A 20487-nucleotide genomic window follows, 5' to 3' on the forward strand; every position below is an offset into this window, starting at 1 on the left:
CTTGAAGGATAGGATTTTAACAGTGCTTAGAAGGTGGAATCTTCAGATCAAACAATAGAGATGAATAATAAGCACCATACTATCTAATTCAAAAACTCCAGAGAAAAACCATGGGTCACAAGCCTGCCTCTGCCACCTACCAGGTGTGTAGCACAGAACAAATTACAGCCTCTCTGAACTTCTATTTCCTCATGGGTTTATTTAGATGATTAGAAATAACCTACATAAAATGACTTACTTTGTGCCAGGCAAATGGCCTGGATTTACTAAATGGTTCTACACTTATTATCCTTGTTTCTTGATTAATGCAAATCTAACCACTATCATCTCAGCAGGCCTCATTTTAGCACTCGCATGACAGACATCAGAAATCAAAATGGACCTTAGCAATGATTTGGTCCAGTCTCCTCATTTTTGCAGAGAAAATGAATGCCCAGAGAAATTAAATGACTTGCCCCCGGTTACAGAACCAGCTGGTGGCAGTCACAGTGTCAGCCACGGAACAGGAGATTTCTTACTCAGGTTCAGAATACTCTTCATTTCAGAGTACTTCCTTAACAGCAGTACACAAACCTTCATAAACATGTATATGTAAATGTATACTAATTACATGTAGGCAGTCAATGAACTGAAATAAATGGAATAATTATTAAATCTAAGTGTTGTGTTCATGCTGCACATTTACACTCGGGACAACTCCAATGTACAAAATAATTGAAGGTTCTTGATTTTCTCTAACAAATCTAATCTTCCTCACAAGCCCTGACCCTGCCAAACAGGGACGGAGTTCATGGTGGGGATATTAACTGGCTAATGAATAGCATCTTAGACTCTGGCTTGAACCTTGTTTCAGGAAAGTGCTTTGTTTTACAGACTGCCATCTGCAAGTCTCAAAATGGCAAGTGGCAATGTTGGGGGGCGGGGACACAAAAGGGCCTCTGCAGAAGTGGAGGGGAGACCTGGAGCTCATGGGGTGACCTCTGGGCGTCTGCATCCTCCCAGGTCTTGGCTGTATAATGGATGGTCCATCCCCAGGTTTACTGCACTATGTTCTGAGGTGCAGCATATATTTATGACTTGTTCTGTTGCATTGAGAGCTTGGTTATCCTCCCCTCCGATGTTCAGAAACATCATCCACCTGGTGCCTGATGAGGCTAGTTATGCTGAGGCTTTTGCACCATAGCCACCTTGCCTCTTGCCAGTGTAGCTACACACACGCTTGTCTCCTAGCTCTGGACTCAGCTACCTTCCTGCACCTTCTCTGTGGGGCATGTGGGCACTTCTAAGTCCCATGCATGCCCCAAGAAACAAGGGAAGCTCTAAGCACGGTCTCAGGTCCTCTCTCTGCTAATGTCACCGTATCTTCACTTCTTTTCCTGTGTCGTGGCTGGCCCATGTTGCTACAAATACCACACTGTAAGGTCCCATTTTCAGAGTTCAGAAGAGGAATGGGCAAAACCCCTTCTGATTGGACTTTCCCCTCAATTAACTCCACACCTCTGATGGGGCTTTCAGAAGAGCTGGTGAAAGCTTATGACACTTATGTCTCACTCTTTGCTTTTTTCTCCACCTTGGTATCTTTTTTTTCTGACTTTACTGGATAATAAGGGACTCTCATTACCCTTCCTCTTCAATCTACCCCAAACTCCTCTTCCAACATAGTTTCCTGTGCCTTCTCTGCACTTTGGATAATATTAAATATCTATGATTTGAGTCAGATAGCCTAGTTATTGATATTGGAGTCTCAGCCATCTAGGAACTAGTGTTTAATTCAGACAAATAATATCTATGTCAAAAAATTGCTTAAAACTCTTCAGTGATTTTTCTTTTCACTTGAGTTAAAATACACACCTCCTACCACAACTTGTAGGGCTGGGTCTCCCCCTCCCCTCCCTCTTCCAATCTCATCTCAACCCTCTCCCTCAGGGTACTGCACCCTGACCACACATATCAAATCAAGGAGGCTGATTCCCAAGGGTCTTTTTTCCTCATTTTCTTTTTCTGGATCTTGGCAGACCCAGTTTATTCTTGTCTTGTAGGTCTCAGCCTAAAAACACATCTCCAAAGAGGAATTCCCTGGCCTGCTTATTGAATGATCTTGAAAATGACCATCCAGCCCCTCCAGCCATTAGTTTCTAGCACAGCACCTTGGTTCTATCTCTTATGGAACTTACGACAATTTGAAACTGTTTTGTTTGTTAGTATATTTGTTCACTGTCTGTTTCTCAATAAAAAAGAAAATGCATGGACCAGAAACTGTGCTTATCTTCTTCACCATTTTATGCCTAGAACTAAATAGTGTCTAGAGTATCGTAGGTGCTCAATAAGTAAGGAAAGGATGAATGAATGAATATATGTAGATGTGCTAAGAGTCATCATAAAATTGCCATTGCCTTATGTACCTAGATTATTTATACTTCTGGGAGTATCACAAATTCCATAATTAATATAGAATGATGATACTTAAGAACTGTCAAAAATTTTGTGATGTTTTTACCTAAGGATATAGTAGTCTTCAAAAAACAACTATAGGACATGTATTAAAAAAGAAAGAAAAATCTTTAGGACTTGACTATATATTTTAAACTAGCATCTTGTTATCTAATTATGCATTTGATTACCACAATTTGCAGTATATCCATTCTTCATTGTACTTTCTTTTACATAAAACGTCTGTTATCTCTGTTGCACAAATCTTCTGGACATTCTCTTAATAAATGATAGTTAATAAAATGTTCTGTCTCTCATCTATATAAACACATACATATGCACACACATTTATGGCATTTTTACTAAAAAAATAAATTTATACTGAAATGGCATAAAGACTGATTATTCTATCCAGGTATATTGGCACTATAATAGAAGATAATTGCTACCTGATGCTGTTGGTATCTTGTAATGAATCACATAGAAGCAATTCTCCTTTCAGGTAAAGCTGCAGAAGAATGACTGAATAATGGCTGTTTCTTCATTATCTCCTTTTTCTACTTTTCTTCTTTTTCTAGGAAAAAAATAGAAAACATGTTATTAAAAGACCAATTATATTACTCAGTTGAAATATATATAAACTCACAAGAAGCAAGATTAATAGAATTTTGTCATTAGGCTTGCACTGTAATTTTCATTTAATTGTCCCTTATTCAGATTTAAATCTTTGTTTTTCTCCTATAGCTCAATTACCTACTTAGAAAGTCATTTTACTCTGTATCAGAAACTATTATTTCTGTAGGGTTTTTCTTTTAATTAACCATTGCTTTATGTGGGTTCTAGATTTTTAGTTTGAATCTTGAAACACTAGATTTTACAAGTATTGGGTTGCATTGGAAGTTAACGATTTTAATCACTCAGTTATATTTTAACTTTTTCAGTGTTTAAATTTCTATGGTGTTTTTCTCTGCCTGTATTCTCCCTTCCCCTCTTAAAACAAAATCCCAGTTTAATCTTTGCTCTCACATGATTCAACAGAACTGAAATTTAACCAAGAAAAAAATAACAATATTGAGACAAACTTGTCCTATACTGTAACAATATATATTCATTAAGGAAATGTATCATCTTTGCTTTTTATTTCTAGGTGTCTTATAGCTTATTCATTTCCCACAACCTTGTTTGAAAACAGAACATGCAGATATTAAATTTTTTATTATAAATATCACTAATTTTATTTTCTTTCCAAACCATACTGATTAAAAACAGAACTTCGTTCTTTATTCCCTTTCAAAGTGTATAAACACATTTATTTTATAAATAACACATGGAGTATTAATTTCTTCACAACCTCCCATGGTCAATTTAACCATAAGATGAGTCATATTACCTATCTTCCATGAATGTATGAACTATGGTATTTATAGGCTAATTCTCTGTGTTTTATTTGTGTCTCGTTGTACATTATAAACTTGGTACATTTGTGAAAAATAGCTTTTACTGATTTTTTCTTCATTATTTCTTTACTTCCAGTAAAAAATTGACACAATACAAAAATAGGTAAAACTCAGAGTAGATTGCTTTGTACTTGGAAGATTTTCTTTAGGAAGATTTTCTTTAAAACAAGTTAAAATTCCTGAAAATACTAAAGCTCTAATGCTATATGCTAGGATATTAGTAAAATTCCATATTTTATAAAAGTTTTCACATGATTGAGAAAAATCTTAAATCATATCAAGAACACATGAACTAATTTTGCTCACTGAGTAATTGAGACATTGACTAGTGAGGTTAGATTTACCTTTTTATTCTCAAATAATCTCTATATGGGATTGGTAAAAATCTGATTATATTTTATTCTTCTCTAATTTTTTTCCCTCCTCCTCCTCTTTCTTTCTTTTATTCTTCCCATCCTTCTCTTTGTCTTCTTCCCCCCACTTTTTCTTTACACTATTTACAATGAGGAAGACAGCACCTCTATACCCTCTCAGTGTTTGACGATACACCTTGACAATCACCTACACTATTACTCTTCATCACTAGAGTAAGGAGTAATCCCTGTTGGGTTACTCATTATTGCTCTAGTGCTCTGTATACAGAGTTTGTTTGTTTGCTCCATTTAGCTATGTTTTACTTACATAAAATTAATGACATATTTAAATAATTTAAATGGATTTAGTTGTATTTATGTCCCCAAATTTTGGATTTTTTATTGCTATTTTGGATGGGATCATATAAAATTGGTAAAGCAAATTTTATAAAGATAGGTTACAAAAGTTGTAAATTATCATTGAAAAATTAAATTAATACAGGGGTGTATAAAGAAAAAAAAGTCAAAGTTCTTCCCTTATTATCTTTAACTTTTCTCCCAGAGGGCAATGCTGAGAAGTGTATGCTTCCATAAGAATTGTTATTTGAATATACAGAGATGCATCCATAAACACAAAAATATACATTTTGAAGCAAAAACTGGGTCAAAGAACACATATTGTTCTAAAACTAGATTTTTTAAATGAATAATTTTCATGGATATCTATACTCTTAAATTATTTTAAAATTAAATTCTTGGAACAAGTCTATAATATAGGTAAAGCAAGTAATAAAGATAGTATGTCAATATTATGTCAACTCATACTATTGACATTATATGCATTTTATTTTTAACTATAGAATGGAGAAGAAAAAGAAAAACAGAAGCCTAAGACTATTAAACAACATTAAATTGCAATTAGGCAGTTTACTTAAAATCTAAGTTTTGTGACTTAGTTTCTTCACTTGACAAATATGGGATAAAGGTGGGAACATACTGGTCTAGCTGATGTCTGATGAACTGTACTAATAGCACTCCATAGTTCTGTAATAATGGGTATACACTCAATAGTAGTAGTCATGATAGCAATAGTAGAATAAGTAAACTGTACTGTACTTTATTAAAATATCATTTATATTTTATTGTTTTACTCTCTAACACCATATACAAAAATAAACTCAAAATGAGTTAAAGACCTAAATATAGGACACTATAAAACTCTTAGAGGAAAACACAGGCAGAACACTCTGACATATATCACAGCAATATCTTTTAAATCCATCTCCTAGAGTAATAGAAATAAAAGCAAAAATAAACAAATGGGACCTAATTAAACTCAAAAGTTTTTGCACAGCAAAGAAAAGCATAAACAAAACAAAAAGACAACTCACAGAATGGAAGAAAATATTTGCAAATGATGCGACTGACAAGGAATTAATCTCCAAAATTTACGAACAGCTCATGTAGCTCAATATCAAGAAAACAAACAACCCAATCAAAAAATGGGCCAAAGACCTAAATAGACATTTCTCCAAAGACATACAGATGGCCAAGAGGCACATGAAAAGATGCTCAACCTTGTTAATTATTAGAGAAATGTAAATCAAAACTACAATGAGATATCACCTCACACCAGTCAGAATGGCCATCATCAAAAAATCTACAAACAATAAATGCTGGAAAGAATGTGGAGAAAAGGGACCCCTCCTACACTGTTGGTGGGAATGTAATTGATACAGCCACTATGAAGAACAGTATGGAGGTTCCTTAAAAAACTAAGAATAGAGCTACCATATGATCCAGCAATCCTACTCCTGGGCATATATCTGGAGAAAACAATCATTTGAAAGGATACATGCACCTCAATGTTCACTGCAGTGACGTTTACAATAGCCAAGACATGGAAGCAACCTAAATATCCATTGACAGATGAATGGATAAAGATGAGGTGCATATCAATATATACAATGGAATATTATTCAGCCATTAAAAAGAATTAAATAATGCCATTTGCAGCAACATGAATGGACCTGAAGGTTATCATACTAAGTGAAGTAAATCAGATAGAGAAAGACAAATATCATATTATATTGCTTATATGTGGAATCTAAAACAAAAAGATACAAATGAACTTATTTACAAAACAGACTCACAAACTTAGAAAACAAATTTATGGTTACCAAAGGGAAAAGGTTGGGGAGAGGGATAAATTGGGAGTTTGGGATTGACAAAACTATATTTAAAATAGATAACCAACAAGGACAGACTGCACTGCACAGGGAACTCTGCTCAATATTCTGTAATAACCTAAACAGGAAAAGAATTTGAAAAAGAATAGATACATGCATATGTACAACTGAATCACTTTGCTGTATATCTGAAACTAACACAACATTGTAAATCAGTTGTAGCCCTATATAAAATTTAAAAAATTGTAAATATATCATTTAAACTGCTGCTACCCAAGTCAGCAGTATTCTAAATAGAATTGAACTTTGTCTTTCATGTAACATTCTAAGCTGGTACAGTGACTCTCATCATCAAAGCTGTCAGAGATCTAGGCTCCTGTTTTGTTGCTCTGCCATCCTCAACAGGCAGCTTCCATCTCATGGTCCAAGAAGGCTGTTCTGCCTCCTGTTGCCATGGCCACATTCTAGCCAGCCAGGTGAATAAAACAGGAAATGGAATGCTGTCCCCCTCCCTTTAAAAGCACTGCCCAGAAGTTGCATACACTTCTATCTACTCCATTAGCCAGAACTTTATCATATGGTCACACCTATCTTCAGGCAAAGATAGAATATGAAGTATTTCTCTGTGTTTAGCAAAAACTTCTATTGCATAAAAAAAGTTGTGGCTAGATATTGGGGACAAGTTACATTTTTCTCACATATAAACAGCTTATAAAGGATTTTAAAATGCATTATTGTATTTGATAAAGAGATACCATAAGTAACCAGTAATGGATACCTTTTAATACTCATGAAATCTATTATTTATAAAGAAAAATGATGTGTCTAAGAGGTTCTTGTATTAAATATCAGTTTATTCTCTTTCACCCTGTCAATATATCTTTGTCTCACAAATTTCCTGTGACTATTAAATGCATTATTATATGTGAAGCCTGTAAAAAATGCCTTGACTCTGAGTGCTGTCTGCAATTATTATTATTTGAAAAGAACCTATTTTTTTCTCAGTTTGTAGACAAATTCAAATGTACAGTTAGCAAATTGGTACTTTCCAGTCAAAAAGTATACATAAAAATAATTTTCTTCTAACAATGAAAAGGACAATGCCCTGATTCTATTGGTGCAAAATATCGTTTATGATAGGTAAGGATAGAGAACATATATTTTGAAATGATATGTTCACATCTTCAGGGAAACAGCTTGTTTCCTTATTTAAAACCATGACTATGACTATTAATGAGTAGACAGCACAAAATAAAGGCTCAGAAGTTTTTAGAAAGAGGTATGTAATTAATGTACATAAAATTTGTCTTTATAGAGAAAAAGTGCATATTAAGTAAATCTAATCAAACACAAGCACAGCTAAATTGTCTTACACTTGCCTAAGACAGGCACACACCTGCTTAACAGAAGGAATAAAATGTCTTGTCCCTAAGAAACTACTGCAGTTAATCATGTATAATATTTTTTTAATTTAATTAATTTTTTTTATACAGCAGGTTATTAGTTAACTATTTTATACATATTAGTGACTATTTTATTTTTGAACATTTCTTTTATCCAAATCCAGAGCAGCACCTAATTAGAATATAGAACATAGTGATACCATAGACTATTACATTTGAAATGGTTACATCTGATCCTTATCTCAACTTTTATGTTCATATAGCTGCTTAATAATGTAGATATTTAATAAATATATTTAAATTTTATTCTGAAATAATACTTTATGTAATGGACTAAATAAAGCCAATAATGCCCCAAAGAAAATTGTATAGTGTAAAATAGAATGAAGGTCAGTTCATTTATCTATAAGTTTTACTTTAAATTATACATATGAATTTTTACAAATCCCTGATGTTACAAGTCTAAAAGTCTCATGTGTTCTGTACATTAATGAGTGTAAATTGTTTTCATCTCAAACTAATGGGAATTAAAACCTTAATAATGTTTTCATCAATACATTACACTTTTCCCATCCTAGTTTAAGATTCTTTCCTAAATTTTGTCAATCTTAATCCAATTTGGAATTATTAAATAAAAATAACATGCTAAGTAAATCTGTTTATTTGTTATGCAGTGCACTTTTAATCTAATAGTATTGCATCTTAACAGAACACATGACACCATTCTAGTGTTTCAAATTCCAAATTATACTTAATAAAATTTTATAACAGAAATGCTGAGAATAAAGAAAAATTAAGTGAATACTGATATTAGAAATAATAGGAATAAAAATGGATCAACTTCCTACAAGCAATTTATATCTAGGTTTCAAAAACTTTAAAAAGGATATTTTATTTGACCCAAGACCTCTACATTTAGGAATCTATATTATAAAAATAATCAGAGACATTGACAATGATATATGTTCAAGGTCAGTTACCTACTAGAAATTATAATAAATAAAATAACATTTTATGTATTTATAATACATATGCTTTATGTATAGTTATATATTAATATTATATAGTATATAAAAGTTGAAAATAGTTTATATATCCCAAAATAGGGACTTTCTACTACAACAGTATGATGAAATATTCAGCAACCACTCAATAATGGTGAATTTGAAGAAATTTCACTGACTTATGAAAATGTTCATGAAATAAAGTTAAGTGACAAAACTGTAAATATTTCCCTATTTTTAATATATTCATACATTTTTATCTGCATATGTTTTTCAGTTATGGTTGTCTATAACAAATCTTTTTCTCTGAAGCCTAGGGCTCCTCAAGCAAATGTCATGTTATAATGAAATTTTTTTGGTCTCCAGTCAACAAGAGAAATTCAAGCCCAGAAGACTTAGATATTAAGTTGGTTTAAGGAATTTGGTTACCATATAACCAGCTGAATTTAAAGACCAGCATAAGTTTAGAAACGTTAAGTGTGTGATTGGGTTTTAGTTTTACGTTTGAGGAGGCCTGGGGGATTATTTTGCTCTGGAATCCATAGCTCCTGGACCAACTTTGATATGATCAGGAAGTGTATTTCCTATTGCCTTACCACTCTTGGCCAGTGTAAGAACTAGACCCAGCTGTCTCCATAAAACTGAAGGCCCCCTGACCAACTTTCTCTGACAGTCAAAAGTAAAAGGATCTGCACTGACCACTGGACTCAAGACACCATTTCATATCTAGACCTGCTGATATAAATGTGGCTCCTCCTTTGGTCAAACAAGACAGAAAATTGTTGGGTTCCCTCTACTCACTCTTCTATGCCATTAGTAAAGCGTCCTGGAATAGTAGGAAATTGCAATTACTAACTCTCTTTGACTAGATATCTTGGTCAGTTTGATTTACTGCTACCAAATACCATAGAGTGAGTGGCTTAAACAACAGACATTTATTTCTCACAGTTCTGGAGGCTGGGAAGTCCAAGATCAGGGTGCCAGCATGGACAGGTTCTTAGTGAGGGCTCTCTTCCTGCGTTGTAGACAGCCCCCTTCTCACTGTGCCCTCACTTGGCAGAGAGACAGACAGCTATAGTCTCTTCCTCTTCTTATAAGGATACTAACTCTATCATGGGGGCCCTACCCTTATGACCTCATCTAAACCTAATTACTTCCCAAAGCCCCACCTCTAAATACCATCACATCACGGGTTAGGGCTTCAACATATGAATTTTGTGGGGAGGGAGGGGAACACAAACAGTCCATAAGACTAGAAATCTTCTTTTTTTTCCCCTCAGAAGAAAGCTGGGAGCTGTCAGTGAAGCTTATATATATTTTAGCAATAGACTTTTGAGTTCATTGTAAAGGCTTAGGAATTTCGAGAAAAAGAATCTGCTAGTGACTGCACTTCTGCACCTAGAAATCATGCACTTAATCATATAATACATATACACATATAGATGGATATAGAAGTAATGGAAATAAATCACCAACATGTCTCTTGGAAGTGGGATTGTAAGTAAAGAATTCCCCTCTTATGCTTAAAAATATTATTCTGTTATTTTTTTTGCAAAAACTTAATCATAAAATATATGTAGTTCTAAAGATCTGGTGTCTAGTACAGCCATCAAAGGCTGAAGATTTGGACCTAAGTCTATGGTAAAAGCAACCATGTTAAAGAAGTGATCCATTAAATAGATTATAATCCTATTGTTTCTTTGTATCTCAGGTTTTATGTGAAAACATATCAAAGAATGCACTAATTTATATCATGTTAATGCTAATTCAACTCAGAATTCTGTCTCTGACAGTGGTAATGAGTGTCACTTCCCACATTATTATAGTACCTCTAGCTTCACTTTTGTAGACAAAGTCCAATTGAAGTAAGACACATTAAAAGATGTTAGATGTGTCCATGGTGTTTACCTGTCATTGAATCATTACCTGAGTATTGAATCTTCAATTCAATTTTATTCCATATTTAAATATAAAGGCTTAAATTTACTTGCAGTATGTTCAGATATATAAAGAAAAACATTTCTTTATTATGTCTTTAAGTTATTTGATCTTCCTCTTGAACCTCCTGAACTTTGGGAGAGGGGAAAAGTCTTATTCAGTAAATCACATACACTTAGCTCAATGTGGTAATGGAAAGTCACTTTAAGCAAAATGCTCAATTTTCTCTTTTCACTTCTTTCCTCCTTTTCTTACCCAAGATGGCGTTTGACTTATAAGAGGGACATTGTACTAGTGGAGAAAAGTTTCTGCTGTTGCTGTTAATCATTGTGGCATTTTCTGGTCACTTTAGCCACCTCTCTCCTAGTATTTATCCAGTCACCCTGTCTGATGAGTGCTCACCTTGTTGCTCCAGTATAATGTATGGACTAGCCCGCCTCTCTAGAATTTGACAGAGCCTTCAGCACTCATAGGTGACAATCCTCTCTAATGCTCTACCACACCTTCTGTCTAGACTCTGGCCAAGAGGTCCTCTCCTCAGCCTCTCCAGTGTCTTTGGAAGGCTCCAACTGCTTCTTGTGCATCCCATCCCCAAGGAGCCTGGGAGAACCTCCAAGTCCCATCATACAAGACAGGAACAAGAGGCAGTTTTAGGACAGTTAAACAGTAAACCTTCCTTTCCTGAATTACACTGAGATGCCAGGTTTACTTGCTATGGAGTTGCTCTCCAAGTTCATGCAAAGGCATGGCTGGGGGGGTAAGAATTGGGGGAAAAAACAAGCTAACATTAAAGGAAATGTGTCCAAATCTTAAGTCTTCTACTAATACTTACACTAATCTAATACTAATACTAATCTTATATTAATCTAATGAGCAAAAGTCTCTTTCCTTTTTTGTTTCTTTCAACTCCTTTTTCTTATGCCTTCCTTCCTCTAGGCTAAAACCCCCAAAAAGTGAAGATCAGAAACTACTGGTCTTATTCTCTGCCTCTCTTTTGGATTTATTCTTCCTATTACTATAATTTTTCAGTACCTGAAGGAGCCAGAATCTCTTTTTTGATGTTTGTTTTATGCCATATCCCACTACTGTTTTCTTCCCCCGGCTCTGGTCCTACTCTAGACTCCTGTATCTCAATGCACGGTAGCACTATCCATCAACTAGGCATGCCAGAAATCTAGGAAGCATCCTCGACACCTCTTTATTCTTCATTCCCTACATCCAACTCTACCAAGTAATTTTGACTCTTCATTTTAAGTCTCTCTCAGTATTATCCACGTCTCCATTTCTACTGCCCTCAATATCCAGCTCTGTGTAATAATAATCTCCTTCCCCCAGCATTATTGAAGTAGTCTCCTAATTGTTCTCACATCTACTTTTTTTGCCTGCCACAAATTAATTTTGTATTCTGCATCTAGAGTGTTCTTTAAAAACCTCCTGCTGTATGAGACTTTCCATACCTAACTCCTGTCTCATCTTCTCATTTTCCCTCCTCACTCTCTGTGCTGCCCCATATTGACTTTCTTTTCCCCTCCTTGTTCTCAGGGTTTCAGGGACTAGAATGGTTTCCTTCATTGTTCCTGACTCACTCTCATTCTTCAGATCTGAACTCAAATAGAATTTCTCCAAGGAAACCTTCCTTGAATTTATTAGGCTAGATCAGGTACTCTTACAGATCACTCTAACTTTTCTTCAGTGCAAAATAGAGGTTATAATTATGCAATTTTTTCTTTGATGTCTGTCTCCTGTACTGTCTTTATTACTATATTTTTACTAGTCCTAGCATCCTACTAGAGTGATTGGATATGGTGGGTGTTAAATAACTATTTGTTAAATAAATCAAGTGATATTGACATGATTTTAAATTTGATTGGATATAGAATATAAAAAATATGGAGAAGTCAGAGATGATTGTAAGTAATAGAAGGCTTGTATGCATGATGTTCCTTTGTCATACATTAAATCCTTTGCTTTCCCAGTCATAAATATTAGAGAAAAGGGTACACTTCTTAAAATAATTTTATTTTGATCTTCACTGAGTTACAATTGGCATTTTATGAGATATTTTGAGGTTTATCATGAACTTTGTAGATTTTTTGATGATGGCCATTCTGATCTGTGTGAGATGATACCTCACTGTAGCTGTGATCTGCATTTGTCTAATAATTAGTGATGCTGAGCATCTCTTCATGTGCCTCTTGGCCATCTGTATGCCTTCTTTGGAGAAATGTCTATTTAGGTCTTCTGCTCATTTTTTGATTGGGTTGTTTGTTGTTTTGATATTAAGCTGCATGAGCTGCTTGCATATTTTGGAGATTAATCCTTTGTCAGTTTCTTTGTTTGCAAATATTTTCTCCCATTCTGAGGATTGTCTTTTCATCTCATTTATGGTTTTCTTTGCTGTGCAAAAGCTTTTCAGTTTAATTATGTCCAATTTGTTTATTTTTTTCCTTTTTATTTATTTATTTTATTGATTTTTTTATACAGCAGGTTCTTATTAGTTATCTATTTTATACATATTAGTGTACATATGTCAATCTCAATCTCCCAGTTCATCCCACCACCACCACCCCCTTCCCCTGCTTCCCCCTTGGTGTCCATATGTTTGTTCATTTGTTTATTTTTGTTTTTATTTTCATTACTTTAGGAGGTGGTCAATGTTCATTGCAGCACAATTTACAATAGCCAGGACATGGAAGCCACCTAAATGTCCATCAACAGATGAATGGATAAAAAAGATGCAGTACATATATACAGTGGAATATTAGCCATAAAAAGGAACAAAACTGGGTCATTTATAGAGATGTGGATGGACCTAGAGTCTGTCATACAGAGTGAAGTAAGTCAGAAAGAGAAAAACAAATATTGTATATTAACACATATGTGGAATCTAGAAAAATGGTACAAATGAACCTATTTGCAGGGCAGGAATAGAGACGCAGACATAGAGAATGGATGTGTAGACATGGGAGAGTGGGGTGGGATGAAGTGGGAGATTGGGATTTACATATATACACCACCATGTGTAAAACAGATAGCTAGTGGGAACGTGCTGTAAAGCACAGGGAGCTAAGCTCGGTGCTCTGTGGTGACCTAGATGGGTGGGATGGGGAGGGGAGGGAGGTCCATGAGGGAGGGGATATGTGTATACATATAGCCGATTCACTTCATTGTACACCAGAAACTAACACAACATTGTAAAGCCACTATACCCCAATTTACAAAAAAGTACTTGAAGAAGTATTCAAATTATTATAGCAAATCCCAATTAAGATAGATTTGACAGTTGCTAATAAACTCTTCTTTGCTTACTTTCCCCAAATTTTATGATAAATTGGCACTTTTTAAATGGTGAGACTGGGAAAAGACTGAGTGGGTAAAAATTATTTTTGTAAATGACTTTAGGATTTTATTACTAAATCATTTTCAATTTTATAAGAATTTGTTAGCCTTAATTTGGTCTGAGATTAAAATACACAATAAATGATTTTTCAGACATTCCCAAGTAACTGCAATCCACATTTATTTGTATTTTTAGTGATACTAAAATGTTAGTCTGCTAATTTTAAAAAAAGTATAGTATTTTTTTAAGCTCTAAGAAGGCAAAGATCATGTCACTCAGCATAAATTTCAGTTTTATCACTACTTAAAACATATGATTTTAAAACTTTCCCAATTACTATTAACATTTATATTTAGAATAGTAAAATCTGCCTGAACCAACTTGGTAGTATTTTTATAATTTTAGACACACACACACACACACCTCCCCAAAATAAACAGATTGGATAATATTAAAATTGACCTGGGTACATTTTTCAGTTTCCAAATTACATTCTGATGAACTTTTTTTTCCTATGGGTGCTCTCATTTATATATTTTAAAGGGTTACACATAACTCTCTCATAAGTAACGATATGAAGTTTGTCTTCTTAGGCAAAAAAAAGTGTTTTTCCCATTAAAATCAAACCAAAAAACAGATGCACCACTGCCTGTTTCACAGCCACAGCCAATCTGAAATGGCTGATGCTAGCTCAGGGAAGTCATAAAGAGATCAAATGACTTCCAGACCAATGGAAAGCCCTACTGTCTAAATGATTTTCAGGCCAATTTGAAGACGTAATTAGACTTACTGGAAGCTTGTGTGAATAATGCTGCAAGTACGATTATGAACTGCCCGGACATACTGCTTTCAATATAGAAGATCTTGTCTGCTTATACTGATGGCATATATGTAAAACCCAAGATCTTGATATTAGAATGGGTAAAATGATGGCAACATCATGATATATCAAAAATTGTGGTTCAATCCTGGAATTAGTTGTCATTATGTAAAAAGCCAGCTATCAGTCAATTGAAATAAACTCAAGCTCTCCTCCTATCTGTCTTTAGCACTCAGCTTTTCTTGTTCTAAATGTAGACAAGTGACTGTAAATCAAAGGAGTTTACAGATAATAATAGAAAAGGCTTCTAAGAACTGAAATCAATAAACAAATGGCAATGGCAGGATACTGTAATGTAATTAAGGGATGTTGTGTGGATGTCTCTGAAGTGTCTATAAATGAATGTGACTTCAGTACTGCTGCCAAATGAGTCCAATGTCCCACAAATGAACTGAAAACCGAGTGCATGGAATACTGTCTGTAGGGTCACTTTAAGATGACTGCCATGCTGTATTACTGTGATGATTTGCAGGAAATAGCATGGCACATATACATACACCAAGACACTGTATTTAAGCCTTATCTTATTCTAATGAAAAATGTGTTCACCATTCATGAGAGTGCATATGTCACCAGAGTTGGTATTCAGCATGACTGAAAAAAATTGAAAGGACGTTTTACTCCGAGTATTACTAGAAGCTGATTCTGACAATATTAAAAATATTTATTATAAAGTTGTAACAATGAAGCAAAAACAATATGGAATGCAACTTCAGTTTCTATTAACTTCAAACATGGAATCATAGTTAGTGTTTTATTCAGTACGTAGTTATTTTCTGGGGAAGATTTTGTTTTTTGTTTTTTTTTAACAGAAAGCTTGTAAATGTTAACCATGATCTGGCAGTTCCAATAAACAGGTATATTATTTTTTATGATCCTTACACAAACTCCTATTTGATTAGTGCTTACTAGGTGCCAGGTACTGATTTACAAATATTGATTCATTTAATACTCAAAACAACCCTGTGACATAGGTAGATCAGCCCCATTAACAGCTGATGAAACTAAGACACAGAGAGGCTAAGTAATGAGCCTGGGGTCACAGAACTAGTGAGTGAAGGAACCCAATTTAAACCCAGGAAGTCTGCTTTAGAGTCCTGGCTTTGAATGTTGACCTGCAACATATATATATATATATACACACACACAGACAAACACACACATATATATATACACGCAATGAGAATCACTGCAGAGTTTTTTTAATGTTTTAGTTCACAGCTTCCACCCTCACAGATTTTGACTTAGTGAATCTGGGACCCGGCCCAGGTGTCTCCATTTCTAATAAGATTTTATAGTTGTTTTTTTGGCCACTCTTGGAAACATATTAATTTAGAGGTACCTGGTTATAGAACAAGATTAGATTCCTTATTCTTGTTCCATTCTATGTTCAACCACAGTAATTTCTGTAACTAACTGACGAAAGCTACACCAGCATTCATTCTGCTCCTAAAAAGAGCAAGTTCAGAAACAAAAAGTGCATATGGCTCATGCTGCCATTTTTAATTGTCACTGAGGTCTGACCCTTCACAGATCAAATGCTTTTAGGGATATTATTTATTAATCTAGAGTAATTAGTAAGCCAAAAACTATATAAATTTTTATTAACAGAAATAGTCATGAGCATCTTTCCTTAATACGACTGAGACACATTCATCAACAGTAATTTCTGTAACTAACTGACGAAAGCTACACCAGCACTCATTCTGGTCCTAAAAAGCGCAAGTTCAGAGACAAAAAGTGCATATGGCTCATGCTGCCTTTTTAAATTACCACTGAGGTCTGACCCTTCACAGATCAAGCACTTTTAGGGATATTATTTATTAATCTAAAGTAATTAGTGAGCCAAAATTTATATAAATTTTTGTTAACAGAAATAGTCATGAGCATCTTTCCTTAATATGACTGAGACACATGCTTCCTGAGTCTTTGTATTCTCTTATATTAAACTTTTTTTTCACTTCATCCATGATGATATAGGCTGAAAATTTCTTTTTGTTTTTCATATGAATACTCCCTACTAGCACTACAATAGTTAATTGAGTGTTTCCATTTTATAAAATATCTTTGAGTGTAATGACTGCAAGTACTTTGTTGAATATTCATTAACTATCCTTTTCTCACAGGGCATATAAATCCTCTGCAATGCAATACATATACACTTTAAAATTTGACATAAAATACTCATATTTCTAACATACAGGAGTTTTTCTTCTGTAAGCACTCTCTCAAATCATATATAATCAGGAACATTGGCAACACTGCTGCTATGAGAAGGACCGAGAGAACATCAAGAAATCCAAATGAATTCAAACCCATTAAATGTAATGGTGTGGTAAATCTCAATGTACCATCTGCTGTAGAACACTGATACACTATTGGAATTCCACATCTTATTTACATAACAGATAAGAATGTGCTAGGAGATTTATATGGTGATATAACCTGGAGACAAAACTAAGTTTTTCCTGTATTCACATCTGGGGATATCCACATGTGTATAAAATTTAATCTATTTCTGGTTAGCTATTCTACAGTAAAATTTGAAATGTCACCTTATCCAAATGTTATCAGCAATACTGTCAGTAAAAACTAAATAATCAATAAAAAAGAGTTCTTATACAATGCTGTGTAAAATGTGAAATTTACCCAAAGAATTCCATCTCTTCTACACAGAAACTGAAGGAATATTGAAGGAATAGGACTGTAAGACTATGGTAGATGTCTAATATATCTGTGCTTACATTTAACAAATAAATTGGTAGTAATCCTTTCTGAGAGATGTTTGACTCATATTTACTCAAAAACACTTTAGAAATTAGGGTAGTAATTAAAATTACATTAAATTTATAGAAGTATTAATAATTAGTTGCAAACACTTTGAAATCTCCAATATTTAAGTCAGTCAGTTCCTAAACACTAAAACAAATTTTGAAAGAAACATAAAATCAAATTTTAAAGTGGAATACTCTCTTGTCCTGGAATTCAAATCAATATCCTCCTTTTCTTTATTTTTACTTAAGGATTTCCCTCAAATATACATGAATCACAAAGTCTGTAGATGTTTTCATGAAGCATATCTGATACATAATTATAGGACCACATTATCTATGTCTGTATGTGTCTTTTTTAGCAGCTGAAATTAGTCAGCTAGGTATTTTATGAATTATTCTTACTTTCGTCTGCATTCTTTCAAATGTTTTTTTAATTTAAAGGAGGTAAATAGGAAATTGATACTTTTCAGTATTGTATCTCAAAGCTCATGAGACACCACATTTCTTCTAGATCCTCTCCTGTGACTTTCCTCACCAGCAATGTTGAATAATTAAGCACTTTTGCATTTACATTCGGCAACCAGGATTTAATTAAACACAGTTCCCATCGCTTCAACTGCTCTTACCAAACCTCCAGAAGTTGAAGAGTGCTGCTGTTGACAATGGCAGTCCACCAAGTGGAAAATTATGCAAAGAAAATTGAGAAAGTAGGAAAAATGCCAGGCCTGGTGCCTTAGGGAAAGTAGAGAATATGAAAGTAAATACAGTACAGAGTATTTTGGTTATTGCTGTTGGCACTCTTCTTGATTATGTAATTGACTTTGTAAATTGATATATTACATGTTTATTACTTACTATCAAATCATAGGAATAGGAAACAATTTTGTTCTTGAAAGAATGATTGCCCATTACAAAAGTCCCATCAAGAATGTATTTGGCTACGTAATTGACCATGGTGGTACACTGAGCTAATTTCAACATAAGCTTTGTAAAGCAATATTTATCTGTGATTACCAATAGCTAGAGTCAATTTTTTAAATTATATTCACATATTTCATATCATACACAGGCCCATTTCTTTTTCATACAGTTAGAATTTTGCTAACAGGGACAATTAATTAGTATATAAGCAGAATCTTGATTCACATTGTGAATAGTGTGAAACCATGGTATTCTACTGATGTATCATATGTTAACTTAAAAATTAGTTTAACTTCATCATTTAACAAACTTCTAGAAAAACTTTAATTACTGGTCACAGATGTGTTTCTAATTCTTGCAATATTTATTAGGTACCTATTGTGTGCACCTATGTTGCAAAATACACAATGACACAAAAGTGAAGATAGTCTTTGCCCTCAATTTGACCCTTAATTTAAATGTGTTTAATCAATAAACAGTGTATAGTGTGTTGAATGATGAGCCTCTGCCCCAAAATATATCCATGTCCTAAAATCTGTAATTATGATATTATTTAGAAAAAGACTTTGTAGATGAAAGTTTCTAATATGAGATCATCCTGGATTTGGGTGGGCCCTAAACCCAATGAAAAGTCCTTATAAGAGAAGACGTGGAGTCTTTTAAGAAGATACTGAATCCTTAGAAGAGAAGACACAAACATTATGCTAAGGGAAATAAACCAGACACAGAAAGACAAATACTATATGATTTCACTTACATGTGGAATCTAAAATAGTCAAACTCATAGAAACAAAGAAGAGAAGGGTGATTGCCAAAGGCAATGGGGAGGGGGAAATGGAGAAGTGATGGCCAAAGGGTACAAAGTTTCAGTTATGCAAGACAAGTAAGTTTTGGAAACATACTATTCAGCATAATGCCTATAGCTAACAATACTGTATTGTATATAGTTTTTAAATAGATCTTTATTGGAGTATAATTGCATCACAATACTGTGTTAGTTTCTGTTTCACAACAAAGCAAATCAGCCACATGCATACACATGTCCCCATATCCCCTCCCTCTTGAGCCTCCCTCCCATCCTCCCTATCCCACTCCTCTAGGTCATCACAAAGCACTAAGCCGATCTCTCTGTGCTATGCTGCTTCTTCCCACCAGCCAACTATTTTACATTCAGTAGTGTACATATGTCGATGCTACTCTCTCTTCGCCCCAGCTTACCCCTCCCACCCTATGTCCTCAAGTCCGTTTTCTATGTCTACCTCTTTATTCCTGCCCTGCAACTAGGTTCATCAGTACAATTTTTTTTTTTAAGATTCCATATATATGTGTTAGCATACAGTATTTGTTTTTCTCTTTCTGACTTACTTCACTCTATATGACAGACTAGGTCCATCCACCTCACTAAAAATAACTCAATTTTGTTTCTCTTTATGGCTGAGTAATATTCCATTGTATATATGTGCCACATATTCTTTATCCATTCATCTGTCATTGGACATTTAGGTTGGTTCCATGCCCTGGCTATTGTAAATAGTGCTGCCATGAACATTGTGGTACATGTCTCTTTTTGAATTATGGTTTTCTCAGGGTATATGCCCAGGAGTGGGACTGCTGGGTCATATGGTAGTTCTACTTTTAGATTTTTAAGGAACCTCCATACTGTTTTCCATAGTGGTTGTATCAGCTTACATTCCCACCAATAGTGCAGGAGGGTTCCCTTTTTACCACATATTTTCCAGCATTTATTGTTTCTAGATTTTTTGATAATGGCCATTCTGAACAGCACATATCTCAGTGT

General features: G+C 34.2%; 1 long non-coding RNA gene across 3 annotated transcripts in view; it reads right to left on the reverse strand.

The window, feature by feature from the left end:
• The window catches only part of LOC132597272 (uncharacterized), a 399384-nt gene that overhangs the window by 258883 nt on the left and 120014 nt on the right, over nt 1-20487 (reverse strand). For all 3 annotated transcript variants that reach the window (XR_009563798.1, XR_009563797.1, XR_009563799.1), the window contains one exon: nt 2880-3004. This is a non-coding gene — a long non-coding RNA (uncharacterized lncRNA). The remainder of the gene's footprint in view (nt 1-2879; nt 3005-20487) is intronic.

This window comes from Globicephala melas, chromosome 4 (assembly GCF_963455315.2).
Source record: "Globicephala melas chromosome 4, mGloMel1.2, whole genome shotgun sequence".
In the NCBI taxonomy this organism is placed as follows: Eukaryota; Metazoa; Chordata; class Mammalia; order Artiodactyla; family Delphinidae; genus Globicephala; species Globicephala melas.